Raw genomic sequence first — 18,455 nt, forward strand, 5'->3', positions numbered from 1 at the left:
ACCTGTATTTCGGCAGCGAGAGTAGTAGCAGTTGATTATCGTCTGAGATGTGAGTCTCTTCACTGTACTTGTGGGTCAAAGGCACCAATGTCGGCCCAATGCATTATACTTGTAGGATGTTAGATGTCTTTGTGACTCCTACATGTGTTATATGTATGTCGGGTGGGGCCCATTATATAATACCAAGCAGGGCCTAATAAATATCGGGCTGCCCCGATACATGTATGGTATGTGGTATCTTAGGGAACTTACTAAGCTTTGTACTTATGGCTTATGTTTATGTTTCTGGTACTTCTGGTTCTAAGGGGAAGAGTTCGACGTGATTGCATCGCATCCACCGGTGTTCTGCATTTTATGACTTTGTTTTGTACCATGGTGAATACCGGATACTTTTCTATACATTAATGGGCTTTTGGAGTAAATGAATGGTTGATTTGGTTGACTTAAAACCAAAATTTTTACTTAGTATTTTTTGGATGTTACAGATTAATTATTAATCAGAATTAATCTAGAATTAATTTGGGATTAATTGGAATTAATTAAAAGTATAAGGGATGAATTGTAATTATTCAATATTTGAACAATAGAGACAATTCTAGACTGTTTCTAGGATTGGACAATTTCTTTGGGCCTTTTAGGGTTTTTGGAATATTCCAGATTACTGATATGGATAAGAATTTGAATAGATTAAAATATTATTATTTTAAAATTCAAATAAAGGTTTAGCCTTGTGATTCCCTAGCTATAAATATTACCCACCAACTTTCAAATTGTGTTCACTCGACATTACCTAAACACATGAATGAAAATTCTCTCATATCTCCTCTATCCTCCTCATTCTAGGGTTTCTGGTTTTAGGTGTGAGCCGTTAGAGACATTATCCTTTTGGTTCTAGCTTTCCAAGACCAACAAACACAAGAGATTGGAGTGGTTTGTTAACTACAACAAATCAAAGGTATGTAACCCTAATTCTTGTATTTCGATTATGCTAGGGTTTCATTAGGGTTCTTGATATTCATTATATGTTTCTATCAATTAGAGAAAACATTGATCATTATAGGTTTCATGTGAACTTAAGTGTTAAGATTTTTAGCTTTACATGTTTTTTTGATAACCTATAAAACCTGAGTGGTATCAGAGTCATTGGTTTCTATTGATTTGTGCATGAAATGAATTGATCTTGATTACGGTTTATCAAAATTAAACCCTTTCCCTTGAAAATTTCTACTTTTCTTGGGTTTCTTGAAACCCAAGCCTCTAAGCCTTATTTTTGAAAATTGCCTACGGTTTCCCAGGGTTTCTAGTTTCCTTATCTTTTTATTTTAAATGCCTTAGAATTTGAACAGTTAAAACTAGGTAACCCTTAACCCTAATTTTCGATAATTAGAAGGATAGGATTAAATGTGAATTATTTAATTAATGTTTTAATTAAGATAATTATTTAATTCCTAAATGATTTAATTAATTTAAGTACTTGTTTAATTAAAGGATAAAGATTAAATCCTAATTGGTTTAAATTGACTAATTAACTATATGATTAATTTTGATAAGTAATATTTAAACCTTGTATTTTGAAAAGTGTTACAACACACCTTATATATTATTAAAAGTCTAATTACTATATGTATAAGAAAAGTCAGTCGAATGAGTAGTACGCCTCATTTACGAAGCCATGCTATAAAGGGGGTATACGTAAGTTCTTCTCACTATATTATGTACTTCAATATATATCCTGTGTATGTTAGGATATAGTTACCCTGTAGGACAAAATTAGGCCACTAGACTAGCTTAGTTAGTTTCCTATCGTGTTGAATTGTTTGCATGCTGTATAAGTATTAATATATATTTGAGAGCTGAGGGCGGACTAGCTTTTTGCTGAAGGCCAATAGATTCGGGCAAGCCAGCGTTACGCTGAAGGCCAATTTGCGGACCGGATCTGTAATGCCCCATGTCAGGTAAATGTTAATTAATTAAACTCATTCATTTCGAATCTTGGACCCGAGTATGCTGGGCGTACATAGGGTACGCCGGGCGTACTCCAATACATGCATGAGGCAAGGTGTCCCCCTCGTACGCTGGGCATACCCATGCGTACACAGGGTGTACGTCAGTCAGGGGCAAACCCTAATTTTCAGGGTTTGCACCCTATTCAAACACATTAAGTCCCTCAAATCATCACTTTATCATCCTCCGTTGCCTCATTGAGCTATACCTCGAAACCTTAATCCACTTTTCAAGAGATTGACCATTGAGTGTGTGTTTTGGTGTGTGTGGTGCATATTGAAGAAGAATGAGACTTGTAAAGAAGCATTGGACAAGAGGGAGCTTGTAGATCCAGAGACTAATCCCTCTTTCCAGCTTTTTTGAGGTATAAAACTCCTACCTTGATGACTCTATGTGTTAGATCTAGTTTAGGGCTTTCTTTTATTATTTTATGGCCCCTTGAGTCATCCCTATGAGTATGAGCTATTGTAGGAGCTTAAAATTTTATATCTTATCGTTTTTCATGGTGTTGATGCATAAAAATGTCATCTTGATGGATTATGATGAACCATGTAAAGGTTGGTGTCCATTCTTTGAGTATAAAGTGTTTAAGTTGGTTCTAGAACCTTTTAAGGCATGCAAAAGCATAAAGTTTGAAACTTTATGACTTAATACATTTTATTGAGCTTAGATCTGAAGTTGGACGTTAGGTCTTAAGGCATTAAGACCTTAATAAAAAGATTCGGTCTTGGACGTGTACGCCTAGCGTAAGTCTTGGTAAGCTGCACATACTGTGTCTTGGCCATGAAGCCTTCCCCTATGAAAATTAGTGGTATACAGGGCGTAGAAGAGAGTACGTAGGGCATACTCTATCAGACCACCCGTTCTGGCCTTTTGCTTGGATTGTTGTGGGCTTTAGGGTTTTGGGCCCTTGTTGGGCCACAAGCCTTCCGTGTTGGGCCTTTATGGACTTGGGGCCATATTAGGCATCAAGTTTCTTTTAGACATTGGGCTAGTCTTGATTTGGGCCTTGGTATGTTAGGCCCACTAAGCCTTTTTCCCTTAAAGTCGGGGTTTTGGATTTGGACTCTCAGGTAGGGTTAATGACCTAATTGCTGATTATGTTTCTATTATTTGTGATTTAGTGAGAGGACTTCACGGTTCAATAGACCGAGTGTGATTTGTTTACTTTTAGACTGAGGTGAGTTTCCTTCACTATACCCGTGGGTCGAAGGCACCAATGTCGGCCTGCTGAATTATGTTTAGAGGTGTATAGTTTTCCTTGTGACAATTTCTTGCTATGTTTGTATCTGCATGTTGTCTTTCTGACTCTTGCTGTTATGAATATATGCTAGTTGTAGGGGGTGAAATAGACCTGATATAGGTTGAAAGAGATTGAAGGGGTTGAAACTATACCTGATAACAGTTGAAAGAGACCGAAGGGGGTGAAATAGACCCAGTACTGGTTGAAAGAGACCGAAGGGGGTGAAATATACACAATACCGGTTGAAAGATACTGGATGGGGTGAAATAAACCTAATTATGTTTTAACTGTTATGCATGTATGGTATGGGGTATTTTGTGGGGAGCTCACTAAGTTTTGTGCTTACGGTTTCCAGTTTATGTTTCAGGTACTTCCACCTCGAATGGGATGGCTGACTTGATCGCACCACATCTGCCATGTTTTCCGTATTATGTGATTTTGGGATTTTTTTTACTCTGTTGTTATTACACTATGATACACTCTTGGTTGTTTTTACATGATTATTGGATATTTTGGGATTAACTAAAAATGAAAATTTTATCTAAAATTTTGGGATGTTACAAGCTCTACGCTAAAGGCAAACTGGGGCGGACCAACCTTATTTTGTAGGTCATTATGTGTATGCATTGTCTATGTATTGTGGCATATGGTATCTTGATGGAATTCACTAAGCCTCGACTTACAATTGTTGAATAACTTCTTTTCAGTTTGTTCTTCAGATCGAGGAAATGCTCACACATGACTGTACTTGCATTGATGGTATTAATAATATTTTAAAACTTCCACTAAAATGCTCTCTTTTATAAGTAGATATGTAATAAAATGATTTGTAAGACTTATGATTTAATTAAATAAAACAAAAAAAAAATATCTTGAAATTCGTGACGTTACATTAGAATTGGGAATAATAATCAAAAGCGATTAGTGGAACATGAAGGTGGATCAAGTATAGGGGTGAGCATTTGGACCGGTCGACCGGACCGGACCGTTTTTTGTGGACCCCAGGGCCGGTTCTCGGTTCTAAGATTTCATCAAAACCGGCCCGGTTTTTTCCCCGGTTCGGTCCGGTTTTTACTGGGTTTAGAACTGGTTAGACACAATTAAAAAAATTAATTTACTCAGATTTGTTGCTTTGAGTCTTCGACGCCTTAGAGTTGACAGTCCCTTTCCCATAACTACGTAGCCGCTACCAATTACAGACGCAAAGAAAGATCACTTTGATCATCGAAATCCTAGCGTGAACTCGGACGTAACCCTTCTCTCAAGTCTCAACATCGCAAGTCACAAGTCTTGATTTTTCAGGTTTTTTCCTTCTCAGTTCTCTCAACGATCTCAACCTTCTCAGATTCTCCCACTCTAGAGTTTCGATTCAAGTGAAAATCGATTTCTGTGAAACTCAAGTGTCGATTCAGAAGTAATGGAATCAAAAATCTGGAATGCTAATTGGATTGGAGATGATGATGATGAAACTCAAGTAAGGGTTACGATTTTTGGTTGTTTTTTTGTTAATTTTTGTTGAATTAACAAAGAATGTTGTTATATTTAGTTGAATTCTTGTCAAAAAAAATTTATTGTTATTATATGTAAACTAGGGTTATGATTTTTGTTGATTTTTGTTAATTTTTGTTGAATGTCATAAAGTATTTTGTTATATTTAGGTTATTTGTTGTCAAAAAGTTTTTTTTTGTGATTGTATGTAAACTAGGATTACGATTTTTGGTTGAATTTTGTTAATTTTTGTTGAAAGTTATAAAGTATGTTGCTATATTTTGTTGATTAATTGTGAAAAAGTTTTTGTTGTGACTATATGTAAACTATGGTTACCATTTTTTGTTACTTTTTGTTGAATATCATAAAGTATGTTGTTATATTTAGGTTATTTGTTGTAAAAAAGTTTTTTTTTTTTTTTTTTTTTTTTTTTGTGATTGTATGTAAACTAGGGTTACGATTTTTAGTTGAATTTTGTTAATTTTTGCTGAAAGTTATAATGCATGTTGCTATATTTTGTTAATTAATTGTGAAAATATTTTTGTTGTAACTATATGTAAACTAGGTTACGAATGTTGACGAAGAGGAATTTAATAAGAATACACCACAAATTAATTTAGTTGACGATTCGGCAAAAGATGATCAATCAAATTTTAACAAACGAGAAAGAAAAAATAAGAAAACGAAAACAATTCGCAAAAAAAAAAAAACAAGTGGCAAAGAAACATCCTCTTGTTGGGACACATCTGATAAAGTTATGATAGAAGAGGATGATAGTGTCAAAAGAAGATATGAAAAAAAGTCATTGGTGTGAAAGACTACTAAAGGCGGATGTGGAAAGAAACGAGACTTCTAGTTTACTCAAACACGTAGGTAGGTGTCAAAAAACCCGGATAAGCTACAAGAGCAAACTCAAACCAAATTGAATCTAAAGAAGGAGTCAAATGGGGAGACTAGTGTTAAAACATGGAAACACGACGACGCTAGGATCAAAAAATCATTACTTAACCTTTTTGTGGTAGGCGAGCTACCTTTCAAGTTCGTTGAAAATGAGGCTTTTGTGGAATACAGCAACGCACTTAATGCTAAGGTCGTGTTGCCATTTAGACATACAATATCCTAGAATGTTTACAAGTTTTACATAGAAGAAAGAACCAAAAATGCTTCAATTTTTAAGTAACCCAAACACCACTATACATTTGACAACGGACACTTGGACATCTTCTTGTTAAATGACTACTTACATGGTGGTCACGACTCACTTCATAGATGAGAATTGCATAATGCACAAGAGCGTTATAAAATTTAGGGAGATAGATAGCCATAAGGGAGAGGATATGGGCCGAGAATTACTCGATTGTATTCGCGGATGGGGAATGAAAAATGTCATGACCATTACCTTGGACAACGCCACTACAAACGGCAAGGCAATTGACTTTTTGGTCAAAAAGTTGCCCAATCTTTACGATGGTGGAAAACATTTCAAGTTAGGTGTATGGCCCACATTTTAAACCTTATCGTAAAGGATGGACTAAAATACCAAAACTATCATGTTGAGTGTGTCCAAAAGGCGGTACGGTATATTATATCGTCACCACAAAGAATAAACAAGTTCAAGAAGGCGATGAAAGATTGTGACTTACAAACGAAGAAGTTTCTGTGTGGTGACACCCCTACCCGATGGAACTCGACTTTTGAGTTATTGAAGTCCGCATACCAGTTACGAGAGGCATTTATGGAATTTGGCGTAAGAGGTAATATTTATTTTTAAGTTATATTTCATCTTTTCAACAATATTTTAAAATTTTTGTAATGTGTGGAATTTTTTAAACAACCATAACTGATTCGTTTTAAGTCGGATTGACACGCAGTTTTTTCCAACATTGAATTTACAGTTTGTAGATGAATTTAGACTATAATTTTGTTGATTTTGGTATTATATTCAATGAGTTGTTTTATTTCAAAGTTGAGCTATCAAAGCTGAAAATTTTCAGCTTTTCAGCAACATTTTAAAAATTTTGTAATTTGTGGAATTTTTTAAACAACCATAACTCATTTGTTTTAACTCGGATTGACACACAGTTTTTCCCAACGTTTAATTTATAGTTTGTATATGAATTTAGACTATAATTTTGTTGATTTTTGTATTATATTCAATGATTTATAGTCTTTTAAAGTTGAGCTATCAAAGCTGAAAAATTTCAGCTTTTCAGCAACATTTTTAAAATTTTGTAATCTATGAAAATTTTTAAACAACTATAAATCATTCGTTTTAAGTCGGATTGACCTGCGGTTTTTTCCGAAATTTAGTTTACAATTTGTAGATGAAATTAGACTTTAATTTTGTTGATTTTGGTATTATATTCGGTGAGTTACAATCCTTCAAAGTTGAATTATCAAAGTTGAAATATTTCAGCTTTTTAGCTATTATTTTAGACTATAATTCTGAATTTTATTTATCTTCGACAGATAAATCATATGAAAGGGATCTCAGTAGAGTACCGTAATATTATGACTTTGAAGTTTAACCGAAATGGTGAAGTTCTTTGAAAAATTCATGATAAAAACAAAGCTTGTTTCGGCTACGTCAAAACCTTTGGTAAATCTTTTTATCCATGAAGTCTTAGATGTGGACATACATTTAAGAAAGTGGTCAACCAAACAAATGTTTCTCGAAATGGTAAAAGACATGAAGACGAAATACGACAAGTATTGGGGTGCATACAAAAAGATGAACGATTTTATGTACTTTGCGGTTTTACTTGATCCTATCACCAAATCACCTTTTTTGTTACATGCTTTTAAAAAAATGATTGGGTACATGGAAGTGATGGAACCACCATTGACCCCCGCGGACATAGACATAAAAACACGTCAAATGGTCCGAGATATTGAGAATAGAATGTAGAATTTATTTATGGCCTACTTGAAACGATTTGACAACGGTGGATTATCTCAACAAGAAGCGAGTAAAAAAGTCATTGATGTTGATGATGATAACGATTTTTTCGGTGATTTTCTTTGTACGGGAGGTAGCAACTCGGATCCAACAGATAACGAGTTTCAAACTTATTTGAAAGATAATATAGTTAATTATAAAAAAGATTTTTCAATTCTCGGGTGGTGGAGAGTAAATGCGATTAGGTTCCCGACAGTTGCTCGGATGGCGAAAGATGATTACTTTTTTTAGTATTTCATAGTTTCTTTATAAATTAATGTTGTTACAATTTAATTCTTTTTTGTTAGATATATTGGCGATACAAATCTCAAGTGTGGCGTCCGAGTCCGCGTTTAGCACATGTGGTAGTGTTGTAAGTAAGTATCAGACTAGTTCATCGACTTTGATAGTTGAAGCTTTGTTATGCACCCAAGATTTGGTGAGAAAATCTACAAATCCGATAATTGACAATGTTGATGACATCTTGAACGATGATGATATAGCTTTGGGTAAAAAAATTACAATCTTTGTTCTTTTTTTTTTTACAATTATTACTTTTTATTAAATAGTAACAACATTTTCATTTGTGTTTATGTAGAGATTGCACAAGCTTTAAACATGTTAGATATGGATGGAAATGATATGGGGAAGAGGCCAATGGAAGATTAGATTATGAGTTAATGAAGTTTGTTAGTTTGATTGATTTTAAAGTTTAAACTATGATTTTTGGTGTTATGGTAATACTTTTGTATGTTTGTCTTATGATTGTTAACTTTTGTTGGTAAACTTGATTTATATGTTAGTTGCTTTTATTTGGAAAATTAATTTTGCAAGTTATGCATGAAACATAAACATAATCATTTTTACAAGTTGTATCATATCAAACTCAACAACATATTTGTTTTAACGAGTTCTATCAAACCCAAAACCTTATTTTAACGACTTGTACTCTATGAAATTAAAGTTGTACCGGTCCAAACGGGTCCAAGAACCAGAAAACCTGGACCTGGACCCAGACACGGACACGGACACAACTCATACGGTCTAGTTCATGGTCCATAAAATTCTCCATAACCGGTCCGGTCCAAGAGCCGGTCCGGTTCGGTCCGATCCTAATGCTCACCCCTAATCAAGAGTAAGTAATAACTGAAATAAAGCCAACAACAAAGCAGTGGAAGATTTAACAGTTTCATACTATATCACCAATTTTCTAAGGAGTTAGATGAGGAGGAGTTGTGGAAAGTATGTAACAAGTATGGGAAGGTAGTGGATGTTTACATAGCCCATAAGTTATCTAAGCTATGTAAGAGATTCATGTTTGTTTGGTGCTCGAAGGTGGAGGATCATAAAGAATTGGAGAGGCGTTGGGCTCCAATTTGGATGGAACACTTTCATCTTTTTGCATCGACTGCATAGTTTTCACAATTAAGTAGTTCCATTAATTTTAACAATTTGATTGAAATAATTCAACAAGTTTCAATAATATTTTGTAGTTTCAAATATATAGTTAAATTCTTTTTCAAAAAAAGTAATGCATATGCTTATATTCCCATTTCTATGTCAATCTTGCGTCCAATCTCATAATGATAGTTCTAATAGGCACATGCACGATATCCATTCTACATATTGCAATTTGTATGATCGTTTAGATATACAAGATTAGGCTCGCGTAGAGTTAGCATAAAGCACCCTACACACTTTCTATGGCCGCTCGATTTATAAATTCAGTACATTGTGAACCATCACACAAAATAAGTTATGCATATACTTCTTTTACAATTCCTAGGCCAATCTTGAGTCCAATATCATAATGATAGTTATAATTAGGGCTCATGCACAATAGTCATTCTACATAATACACTTTCTATGATCGTTAAAATTTACAAGATTACGCTCATGTAGAGTTAGCATAAAGCACCCTACACACTTTCTATGACCACTAAAGTTATAAACCTGGTACATTGTGAACCATCACACAATGCCCATACAAAGGGTAGTTATTACCTTATGCATGTTAGTTATGGATAGAATTTCACCACTACAACAAAAAGTTCCAAATTAAGCATCCATAAGTGTCACACTGATCCACGATCCTAAGTGAATGCACATGTAAATATGAAAAAAAAAATTCAAAACAACATAATAGGATTTAGTAAGAAAAAAATATTTGAACATGTTTTTCATGAATGCAATTATACATATAGTATCCAAGTAGCATAGATTATCAAAAAATACAACAAATCAAATTCATTAAAGTATAATACCAACATGTATTCTTGGTATATTCCACCTTAGCAAATGTAGTTATAGGACTTTACTCCTAATATGGTTTAAACTCTTAGTATTAACCTATAGTTAACATTAATTCAATTACTTAATGATTAATTACATTTAAAATATCTAATTCAAAGTCAACACCCCTAAACAGGGATGTAAATGGGTCGGGGATGGGGGCGGGGTTGGCCTTCCCTATTCCCGTCCCCGAGTGTCTTACCTTGTCCCCATCCATATCTACAACAGATGCAGGTAATTGAATCCCTACCCCTTTGTATTTTGAGCCTATCCTCGGTTCTTCTCAGATCTATCCCGGCCTAACCCCAATTTATCGACATAAACAAACTCAAATTATGGCTAGACTTGAATTAGATAGATTTCTGAAATTATATATATATATATATATATATATATATATATATATATATATATATATATATATATATATATATATCTGTAAAAAATTTAAAATATATGAATAATAACTTTGAATTTTTTTTTATCAATAATCTAAATCATGTTTCAAACATAGAGTAAATAAAATTCCTATACTTAATAAACAACAGAAAATAATAATCAAGATTCATATAGATCGATTTAATACGCAAACCGTTGAAAGAATACAAGAATTATATTTGATATTCATGGAGTGGTGATGGTTATGATAAGACTCAATGACATAATGAAATTAACTTGAACTTCGAACCAAATATTTAACAATAATTAAACTCATACACAAACAAGTTCATATGTTGTTGGTAGAATCGCTAATACATATGTTGTTACATCAATATAACTCCCAACTCTGGTAACCGATTTAGCTAGGAATACTCGATCTCAGTCGAGGCGGGTTAACCGGGTTCCCCAATGGGTTAGATCAAATTTCCAAGCGTACCCCTAAAATACTCGTCTTTCTTCACACTTAAGCTTAAGGAAGGTAATGGAAGTAAATGTTTTTGAACTGAAAAAAAAAATGATGTTTGTACAAATGCATAGACTTATGCAGTCGAGTGGATTTATGCCTAAAAGTTCACTCGGTTTAGTGGGTCATTAGACATATACAATTACACGATTTTTCCACTTTAAGCTTCTAAAACATGTCTAAATCACCTATAATCCTTTCCATTCCACTTATATTGATGTAACACCCCAACTTTTACGAATCAAATTACTATGGTTTAAAATATTTTCTAACCTTGATATCATATTTATCATAAATGGTCCCAAATTTTATACAATTTATGAAATCATGTTATAATGATTTATCAATTACATAAATTGGGTGTTACAACAACCTAAATCATGTTTCAATCATAGAGTAATAAAATTCCAATACTTAATAAACAACATATAACAATAATCAAGATTCATATACAACGATTTAATACACAAAACGTTGAAAGAATACAAATTATGATTGATATTCAATGATTGGTGATGGCTATGATAAGAATCAATGACATACAAATGAAATTATCTTGAACTTCTAACTAAATATGTAATAATAATTAAACTCATACAAAAACAAGTTCATACGTTGTTGCTAGAATCGCTACTAATGCATATGTAGTTACATCAATATAACTTTCGGTTCTGGTACCCTATTTAGCGTGGAATACTCAACCCCAGTCGAGGTTGGTTAACCGGGTTCCCCAACAGGTTAGATCAAATTTCCAAGCCTATCCCTAAAATACTTGTTTTTCTTCACTCTTAAGCTTAAATAAGGTAATGGGAATAAATGTTGTTGAAATAGACAAAAAATGATGTTTGTACAAATGCATAGACTTATGTAGTTGAGTGGATTTCTACCTAAAAGTCCACTCGGTTGAGTGGGTCATTAGACGTGTACAACTACACGCTTTTTGCACTTTAAGCTTCTAATACATGTCTAAATCACTCAAAATTCTTTCCATTCCACTTATATTTGATGTAACACCCCAACTTTTACAAATCAAATTACTATGGTATTAAAACGTTTCCAAACCTTCATATCGTATTTATCAAAAAATGGTCCTAAATTTTATATTATTTATAAAATCATGTTACAATGATTTATCACTTACATAAGTAAAGTGGGTGTTACAATCAATACAGACAAACCATAGAAAATCAATGGATATACTGTCTCTATTGAAACTATGTAAAACTTTGTACTTTAACACTTCACTACTATCAATATTGGCATAATCCTCTAATGCTTTGTACATGTATTTGGAATATATGAAATTCAACATAATATATATTCAAATTGCCAAATCCTAAATATATAAGATTTATATAAAATCCTTCCAACCCAAAGTCAATCAGTTCCACATTAAACATTTAAATTAATGTTTAAACATTCTATTCATTTCGAGTAATATATCTTATACATTTATTGTGACATCCTCAATTTTCATGGTCCCAAAAGACCTTTTTATTTATGCTTATTTTAAATTAGAGCGATCTTTATAAATGAGGAATTTTTCCAATATATAGTATTTCTGAAGAAAATGTTTATCATTGATTATTAAAACTCAAGATTTCATAACTGATACAAAACATAAGCCTAAATGTTACAGACCTTACATTAACTTATTGAACTAAACGCATAAACACCTCGACTCTATCAATGGATTGTACTTTCGTAGCGGTACCTGTGATACAAAGAAACTAAGTGGGTCAGGCTTGGGAGCTTGGTTAGTACATAGGGTTTTCAACCTATAATATTGTAAATTTATATTTTTCACAATAAACAAATTATCTCGATTACCTATTCCCGTCATTCTTACTCTCTAATACCTAATGCTAATCTCAAGACACCTACCCTAAAGGATCTTTATGAGTAGAGAATACCGCTTTGGGGGAATTCGTAGCAATATGTTTCAACAAGTCAACCCTGAGGGGGATAGAGTACCCAAACGAACAACTTTCTTTTTCCCTGAAAAGTTTGATCGTTAACACCTATAGGTGGCGAACCTGGTAGTGTTCGACTAGGCTGCCTAGAATAGTCAATGGTCGTCACCTATATTTTGTTAGATGACTAGTCCCAGTAATATAATGTGTGACCTCTTACCATTACCTTATTTTCCCAAATATCCTTTACTACCCAACCATTATTTTATTTTTCCCAAAACCCTTCACTACCTAATGTGAATATGATAAAGTAATTTATATAAGTAAAATTATATCATATTATAGCAAAAATATCAAGTACATAGATAACAGGCATATATAACATTTAATAGATACGTCATATCAATGTGTAAGTTGAAAGTAACTATGCACTCTCCTGATTAAGTGGATGACTGTTGATTTGGGCAGAGCTTCGCCTAACACCTTGAATTTTACCCTTGACATGACCTATGTATGATTATTACTAAGTGTTAGTTTGATATTCCATATAATTAATGATAGTCTAGATTCCTCAATAGTCCCAATGTCTACATCAAGATCTATCAAGTATGGAGTAACCAGTTAGGATCATATTGGAGGTAGGGCCCGTTTGGTATACATATTATACTTTTTGGAAATCCCACTTTAAAAACCTCACTCAATATAGCCTTAACATCACTCTCGTAAGTAGATCAATCATTATAATTACTTGGAATTACTAATAAATCTTATTTATAATAAAACTTATAAATATAAGTTACACTTAAATTAGGACAAATGAAACTTAACTTACAGAGATTTCTAACGAGAATAGGTAATAATGCGGGAAGAACTTTGGCCCGGGAACTTCTATTTCTCTAGCTCCCTGATGCCACAGGGCCTTGCTAAAGTAGTCAGGAAGTATAAAGTAAAAGGGTCTAAAGGTTTGACTGAGTTCCACAATGGATCTGGAGAAAATGTATGAGGAATGATCTGGGGAATGCTCCTATATATAAGTTGGTACATAAGGAGCACCGTGCCTTTTGAGACGCGTGCCACACACTTGTTCGGGGAAGGGTAATGTGGCTTGCTCTGGATGGTGACACTTGGCAGAAATTTGGTGGAGTGTCAGATGCGCATCGCGTGCCCTTGTGCATGTGAAATATTATATTTTCAAAAGTTTATATCATTTTCAAACGAACTCCATATTTTTATGTTCTTTATATCCACGCATATCTGTCGATGAGTGCTAGAACTATCGTTTAGACTCCGTCGGCTAGTTCGCAATTCATTTTTAATGCTATATTTTTAAGAGGCTTAGATTGTCAAAGTTTGTATAAAAATCATAACTTTCTGAAACGATAATCGTTCTCGACCGTGCATATAGGGAACATCCAGATCCGACTTCACTTTGCACTTTTCACACCACCTTGTTTCACTTTTATCCTCAGACTTCCTATTGTTGGGGTCAAATTTCGAGAATTTGATCTTCTTATTCGAGTTTGAAGACCCTTCAGACTTCCTCTTTTCTCTAAATTCAGTCCTATCAGTGATCCTCCTCTTGATCATATTTTCCACAAATCTTGCAAGATAAATGGATGCCTCAAAAGTTGGTGCCTGCTTAACTGATAGAGAATACTCCCACAATAGTGTCCCTTGGAGTACCTATCAATTTTGACAATTTATCCGGAACAACACGTAAGGCGAACTCTAATTTGTCAGTGAAAGCATTTGTATAATCATTAAGAAACATGCTTCCCTTCTTCAATGTTAAGAGTTGATTTTCTAACTCCAACAAATTTTTTGTTGAGCAGAACTTGTGCTTGAAGTGGGTCAAGAATTCTTCCCATGTTAATTGTAGAGGCTTGTTAGGACTTAAATGTTTTCCCGATGTATCTTTGTACCCTTGAATTGCCTTACAACGTAGGTGGCCTGCAACTTGCCCGTGCATCCATAGGTTGTGAAGCCTAGATCCATTTCTGAAATCCAGTCCAGGACTCCTACTCGATCCTATTTCCCACTAAAAAATGACTGCTTGCAACTTGTGAAGTCCTTATACTTGCAGTAGCCTCTAGGCTCATTATTCCTTCAGATCTCTGAGTCTTCTAGAGGAGGGAGTGGTCCTTGATGACTTTCCGAGTCAGTTTTCCCTTCCTAGACCATTGTTGGACAATAGGGAACCGGTCCATTTTTGATTCGTTCAACAACTATCAGTTTGTTGATCACTAGCACTTCGCCTTTAATAGTTGCTAGCCCCTGAGTTAGGAGATCCATAAACTCGCGCCTTTTCCGATCTAGCATGTTTTGCATCATCAATCGAACTTCCTCCATCAGTAATTGAGCAACTCTTGCTTCACCATTCTAGGGTGCTGGACCTCCTTCATTATTAATGACTCTATCGCTCCTCGTGATCGTCATGTCGTTCTATACACGTAAGTTGGCATAGTGACACTTTACTATATATATATATATATATATATATATATATATATATATATATATATATATATATATATATTCATTTAGCACATATTAGTAATTAAGGCATCTCCTTATAGTATGCTAGTGCTCATTCGTATAGAAATTTAGGCATCTATCCTAAAGCATGCTATCATATAAATCATTTAGGACATAATAACAATTAATGTGCATTCCCTAAAGTATTCTAGTGTTGGTGTCAATTCATGTATACTACCTAAAATAAAATAGACACTCACCTCACATTCATTTCTTAGCATTCTAAGTTTAAGTCTAGAAATCCTCAAAATTCCTAGTTCGCTTAAACTAATGCTCTGATACCAACTGTGACATCCCCAATTTTCATGGTCCGAAAAGACTTTCTTGTTTATGCTTATTTTAAACCAGAGTGATCTTTATATATGCAAAATTTATCCCATAAAAATTATTTCCGAAGAAAATGTTTTTCATTGATTATGAAAACTTGGGATGTCATAACTGATATAAAACATAAGCATAAACATTACAAGACTTACATTAAATTATTGTACTAAAAACCTAAACTCCTCTAATCTCTCGATGTATTGTACTTTCATACCGCTACCTTTGACAAAAGGAAACTGAGTGGGTCAGACTTGGGAGTCTGGTGAGCACATAGGGTTTTCTACCTACAATATTGTAATTATATATTTTTCAGAATAAACAAATTATCCCGATTACCCATTCTTGTTATTCTTACTCTCTAGTCCCTAATGCTAATCTCAAGATACCTACCTTAAATGATCTTTGTGACTAGACAATATCGCTTTGGGAAATCTGTAGCAATATGTGTCAACAAGTCAACCTGGAGGGTAATAGTGTAACCAAACTAACAACTTTCTTTTTCCCTGAAAAGTATGATCATCAACACCTACATGTGGAGAACCTGGTAGCGTTCCACCGGACTACCTAGAATAGTCAGTGGTTGTCACTTATACTTTTTAAGATAACTGGTCCTGGTATTGCAATGCGTGACCTCTCAACATTATCTTATTTTCCCACATACCCTTTACTACCCAACCTATTATTTTATTTTTCCCAAAACCCTTCACTACCCAATGCGAATATGATAAAGCAATATATATATATATATATATATATATATATATATATATATATATATATATATATAAAAGGAAAATTATATCATATTATGTCACAAATATCAAGTACATATATAGCATGCACATATAACATTTAAAAGATACTTCATATATATATATATATATATATATATATATATATATATATATATATATATATATATATAAATATATATATATATATATATATGTGTGTGTGTGTGTGTGTGTGTAAGTTGAAAGTAACTATGCACTCACTAAATAAAGTGGATGACTGGTGATTTGGGCAGAGCTTCGTCTAACACCATGACTTATCCCTTTGAGGTGACCTAGGTATGATTATTACTAAGTTTTAGTTTGATATTGTTTATGACTAATGATAGTATAAATTCCTTAACAATCCCAATGTTTACATCAAGATTTATCAAGTAAGGAATGACCAGGTAGGATCATAACGGAGGTAGGGTCCGTTTGGTATATAGAGTATACTATTTGGATATCCCACTTTAAACAACTCACTCAATCCAGCCTAGACATCACTCTCATAAGTAGATCAATCAGTATAATGAATTAGAATTACTAATAAATATTATTTATAATAACAATTATAAATATAAGTTACACTTAAATTAGGACAGGTGCATCTTAACTTACAAAGATTTCTAACGAGAATCGGCAATAACGCAAGCATAACTCTGGCCCGAGAACTTCTATTTCTCCAGTTCTCTGATGGCACAGGGCTAATGGTTTAACAGAGTTCCACATAGATTCTACAAAATGTGTGAGAAATGAGATGAGGAACGCTCCTGTATATAGGTTGGGACATAAGACGCATTGCGCCTTTTGAGACGCACAACGTACACTTGGTCGGGGAAGGGTGATGTGTCTTGCTCTAGGTGGTGACACGTGGCGGAAATCTGCTGGAGTGTCAGACGCGTGCCATGTGCTTTCTCGGTGTGTGTTGATGCGCGTGCAGAATATCATATTTTAAAAAGTTCATATTTATTTCATAGGATTTCTGTTTTCGATTTTCTTTATATCCATGTGTAGCTATTGATGAGTACTACAACTTTTGTTTAGACTCCGTCGGCTAGTTCTCAATTTATTTTTGAAGCTATATTTTTAACAGGCTTAGACTATTAAAGTCCATATAAAAATCATAACTTTCTCATATGATATCCGTTCTCGACTGTCTTTATATCGATGTACAGATATTAACAAGATCTTCAACTCTCGCTTAGATTGTTTTTCCTAACAATCGACCAATTTTAATTTTGGTTCCTATATTAACATAGTTGTGCTGAATACTTTGAAAAATCATAACTTTCTCTTATGAAGTCAGATTTGGATGTTCCCTAGATACACGGGTTCGCTTTAACAACTACAATGACTTTTGTTTAGATTAATTTCCCTAAATAATCTTCTACTGAAAACATCTATTTATCGTCATGACGAATAATTATCCTATTATTCTTTAATCATCTAGCCCTATTTTGCGAATATTACATTTATAAATATATTAGTATGATCACAAACCAATAACTATACAAGCCTTCTTATATCAACAAGGGAATTGATAGTTTCACTTTATTTACTTCTTTTTATAGTTTATTTTTGCATGTTTTATTTTATTTTTAGTTAATCCTCATGAATATTTTTTCCTTTTTGTTATTTTTTATCTATATCGGGCACTTTCGAGTTTTTGAGCTTTATTGCAGATATTTGGAAAAAGGGAGTGGAGCAGGGAAGGAGATTCGGAAGACTAACGAAGTTCGAGCGAATGGTCGGGATTGTTGAAGGTTATCAAAGAGAGTAGGGGTGCAAACGAGCCGAGCTGAGCCCGAGCCTAGCCAGGCTCGGCTCGATTCGAGCTTTCTTTTACTAAGATCGGCTCGAGCTCGTAAAGAGTTATACAAGCTCGGCTCGGGCTCGACTCGTTTTTATCGGACGTGCCTAAATAAGCTCAAGCTTGGCTCAAGCTCGTTAAAAAGCTCGTTTACTAATACCCGAAATTCATAATTCCCTAATATGTTTTTATTTTAATATATATAAATAATAATAAATAATATTATATAAA

Source organism: Lactuca sativa, chromosome 3, assembly GCF_002870075.4.
Source record: "Lactuca sativa cultivar Salinas chromosome 3, Lsat_Salinas_v11, whole genome shotgun sequence".
Classification (NCBI taxonomy): Eukaryota; Viridiplantae; Streptophyta; class Magnoliopsida; order Asterales; family Asteraceae; genus Lactuca; species Lactuca sativa.